Genomic DNA, 4,884 nt, shown 5'->3' with positions numbered 1-4,884 from the left:
CACTCCTGCAGCTCGTAAGGCTTTAGACCTTTCATAGCACTGACATGTTATGGTAGCAGCAGATAAATGCCAAATCCCAGGCAACTTATACCAGTTACCCTTCTTTTCAGTTATGAAGTGACCAGCACAGTGTGCAAAATAACAACYTCATGCGGCAGCTAGAAAGAGAATATTCATGCCCCTTGGCATGCACTTCGTGACAGAAGTCGGTAGCACAAACTAGGACTATGAACACTCATGCCATGCGTGGCAAGTGGCACATACTTGTGTTTCCGTTCTATCAGGTTTAACATTCACACGCTTACTGGAACATAACAACACTCTGAAATTCACAGGAAAGTACTTTTCTTTTTAAACCTTCATTAAGTAGCACTGCAGTCCAATGCTCAGCACTGATGAAAGGAGCCCTAAGCACTTGCTATTCTCATGCAAGGTGGGCATTGCTATTACCTAGGGAGACATCTGCCTGACTCCTTTCTCCTCTCCTTGTGATTCTCCCACTCTCTACTTCCAAAAACCTTACTTTGATGGAGCTCCTACCCAATTAAAAGTATGACCAAGGGCACCATGAAGTAGGATAACGTACATAAGGACCTTAAGCTGTTTCCCATGACTAAGAATGCAGTTGGCTACTCTGTTAATATATATTCTTTAGAGGTTTGTAAATGGTTCTTATGCAATGATGTGTCACTCAACAGGAAGGTAAACTATCTTCAAATTGAGTTTTTTTTCTGAACTGAAAACTCTTTAGGTTGCATCACCCTAACCTATGAATAAGTGARCTTCCATTTTACTGTTTGCATACCCTTCTAATAACATAAACTTATCCAAATACCAGTATTGTAAGCCACCATACTGTCATTTAACACAAGCAGGGATGGTCCACTTGGTTAACACTTGGTTACTGGGAGACCAAAGGCCTCCTAACTCATTGTTAGGTACTTTCCTACAGTTTCTATGTGGCCTTGAGAACAACCACAAAGGAAACATTAAACTAAAGTAGAAGATTTGGTGTCCCTGCTTGAGTGGGAAGGTTGAACTAGATGATCTCTAGAGGTCCCTTCCAACCTTGAATATTCTGTGATTCCGTGATCAATTCTGTGATTTGGTGAAGTACCTAAATCCCTCCTGAGATTAACACTGCACCTTGAGTGTTTGAAGATTAACAATAATCTTTACSTATAGTTTTATTTCATTTAAGATTAAAGATCTACTGGAGACTTCTCCAACTCAGAACAGTCCTGAGTGAGTGTAGAAGGTGTAAACTGTACCACTGTGAGGATAAGTATACATTAACATTCATTCAAACACAAGAGGAAAAACTATTCAATGACACTGACTTTAAAAGTCTATAATAAGAAGTAATCTTCACTTCATGATTCAAGATTTCATATATACATATATATATATATTTATGTGTGAAAAGAGGCCTAGATGCGCCAGAGAAACATGGCTATCAAACCATCAAACCTATGGACTCCCAAAAACACTGATGCAGAAAGGCTACCTGCTCCAGTTACAGTACTTCTATGCTGTATCATGGTCCAGCTCTGCTATGACATTRCTAACGTTTACTAACTTATCACATCACTAAGAAAGCAGAAACATCCCATACAATACCATTTCACTTGTTGAATATTCCTAAAACCAACCACCAAAAAACACACAAACAAACAGAAACCCAGTACTTCTAAGCCTATCTCTTTGACTGCCAGCATGTTACTGGTACCGGGATAGCATCCAACCATCCACCAGACAAGGAGTGGAGAATACAAGAACTGGAATGTGCGAATAGGGTAAGAAGTGCAGAGCTTCCCAATGCATTCTCCAGTGTATTCACAGCTAAGAAAACACAATCCTGAAAAGTTGAGTGGACTGCCTTGGAAAGGAATGACAGGAGTAAGAAGAAAAATAACCATATTTCTGTAACAAGAAGTGATAAGAAGGAAGACTTTCATGAATGCAACAAATCAGTCAAAAGTTCACCTGAATCAAAGGCTTGAGATTAGCTTCCCCCCCGACACACACTTCTTTTTTCTCCTGATTTCCCTGCCACACTCTCCCCTTACCTCTGTACAGTAGAGGGTAAAGAGAAAGTGTGTTTTTTCCTAACATTTATCTATCTGACTTTCTGCTACAGACTTAAATATACTGCATTTATGCATCCTGGGATGTGGAAAAATATCTACTTCTTTTTTAAACCTCAGAAGTACTGTATATAGTTCCAAAAAAGAATAAAAGAAGCAAMAAACAGAATACAAGAGGCAGAGATCTGAAATTATCAGCACGAAGAGAGCCAAAATTAGCCCGATTTTACAAAATAATGTTTTGCAGCAAACTCTGGCAAAGCATTTCATTTTCTATGGAAACTTTCAAATAGCCTAAAGGCATTCTTTGACTAGCTGTACAATATATCAGCTAAACATCTTCTGAGTGAAAAGACTCTCACAACAGAGGCACCTGCAGGATGCAACAACACCCATCTATTTCACATATTTGTTCAAGGCAACCATGCAGTTYTACTGGTTCATCATTTACATTCACAACGGACAGCTGGCACCATCTAAATGAAACATAAAACTTGTTTGTGCTGTCATCTTAAAAAAAAACACACATACACACAAAAACAAAGACCAACAAGAAATGAAAGGCATGTCTTCAAAAGTTCTTCCAATTTCTGAAATATTTAATTGCACTTTTAACTGCCAACCAATCAAAATATGCTTATTTTTATGTATGATAAGCACTAGAAAACAAAGTTTTTGCAAGTTCCTGCTTCGTTAACAGACCACCATCCAACAGAAAAAGTCAGCCATATGTTGCACTTCAATAAGTAAATGGAGGAAACAAAGCAGAAAGACTTGTAGTTAAGCCTACTAACTTGTAGTTTGGCCTCCTACATCTGCCCAGTTCTACAGGGTAAAATCCTACCTTCATTTACGTCAGCAGAAACACGTCCGCTGATTTCAGATGAAGCCGGGSTCTTGTCACAGTCCAAGTCTAGCTCTTGCATCCAAGCTGAGAGCACATTCCTCAGCCTCCTGGAAGCCCTGTTCTACTGTGGTTCTGTTTGCTTGCAAGCCCTCACGTTAATAGCATCACTTCATCACCCTTATTGGCAAATTTCTTGGGTACAGAATTTCTTTCGGTTCTTAGGGTGGCTTTGTGATTTAACTACCTGTAGCCCTGCAAAACTCCCCCCAAGCTCCTATATGATAGTCACTGTGGTTTGCCTCATCACGTTTCAGCAATGGACAGCTGCTCTGCTAAGGAAAGGAAAGGGAGTCAGGTGCTCAGGCAATCAGCAAGGGCCCAAAAGCCAAACAGCAGAGCAGCCCCAACAACATTAAGCACAGTCAACTGAGAGTTCAGTTATCACAAGGCAAGACCGTAGTGATAAGACAGGTCCAAGTCAAGCTGGAGAGTCTAGCAAGCAGGGCAAAGCTGGGGTAAGTATAGTACATGGCTTTGCACAGGTGTACCTACAATTTAGTTTAGGCAAAGGTAGGAGCCTGAGTCAAATGCAGGTTCCAGGCAAGATGCAARAGGTCCCTGACAGTGCCTCTCCCAACTCCTTTCACCTGGGGCTAATGCATGGTCACACATGTGCATTGCATCAGAGCTGGCCTCCAGGGTAGGCAGCCAAACCCTTGGCTTTGGGCCTGTTGGTGTCCTCGGGCCCCTGACACATGCCTTTGTAAATGGCTGTAACTCAATTACCCTCCCTTCAGAAAGCACAGGAAACAACAAGAATTGGGTAGGACCATCACAATGCCTAAATAGCACTCCTTATCTTAGAAAATTTTATTTCTAAATGGAAAGGAATCTAGAATCTCTAAAATCCTGTAATCATTCTGGTGTTGTTCAAGAGTTGACAATGGGGGAGCAGCACAGATTTCTCTAGGACGCTTCCAAAGACAAGTGTTTATTCCTGTATTAAATAAGGTATTCTGTATGTAATACACAATCGGACTTGCTCAAACAAGAATCAAAAACAATGTGAACAGTTCTTACATTGCTGAATTCACACTAGTCCTACATGCACTGCAGTGAACTACCAGATTTAATGGCATATTTCTCAGCACTTTTTATTGTAGTAAGCTGACCTGGTTAAGGAGTATTTCCTAGGGCAGTAACAAGAAAATTTGAGTCAAAGCACACGGACTGATGCAAATGGCTCCAGTGCCTTTCTGACAAGGGTGGAAAAAAATACAATAAATGMAACCTATTCCCAAATGAAGGCAGATAACTCAAAGATATTAAYACATTTGACCTAAGGTTTTGTGTAGAAGGTAAGGGAAATACTTGCAACCTGAATTAATTTTGTGTGGTAGGTAAATTCTAAAAAGCACTATTTGCAATTTTGCAGTGCAAACATTAGTGTATCTGTCATGCCTACACCTCATATTGCCACTCTATTCTGAGTTACTATAACAGGATACATTAGTTTGTCACTCCAATAAATTCCTTCTTTACCTTTGYGTCAATAAAAAGAATGAGGCTTTGCCACAAGACATTGTGATGGAGATGCCACAAGAATATAAAAGATTGTACAAACTTAACTGGTTAAATGAGCAATGCAGCCTTCATGCCGTGTAGATGTTATCATTCTCTATGACAGAGAGGGAACAGTGAAACTGCAAGAAATTTAACAGACTTGCCTAAAGTTACATATTCACTTTSAGAAAAAAAGGAGGAGAAAAATAACCTTTGAACTGACAAATCCCATAGCTGCTTTTACAAGTTTATCTTCTGCACAACTGTGATGGTGTCTCTCATGATCTGGATATTTATCCTCAAATAAATGGCTGTAAGCTCCTTAGTGCAGGATGGACAATGAGCAATGGGYAATTTATTCACTGGATTTACTGCTTTGATGTTGCT

Source organism: Nothoprocta perdicaria, unplaced genomic scaffold (genome assembly GCF_003342845.1).
Source record: "Nothoprocta perdicaria isolate Ctin4 unplaced genomic scaffold, notPer1 scaffold_188, whole genome shotgun sequence".
NCBI lineage: Eukaryota > Metazoa > Chordata > Aves > Tinamiformes > Tinamidae > Nothoprocta > Nothoprocta perdicaria.
This window is presented reverse-complemented; position numbering follows the sequence as displayed.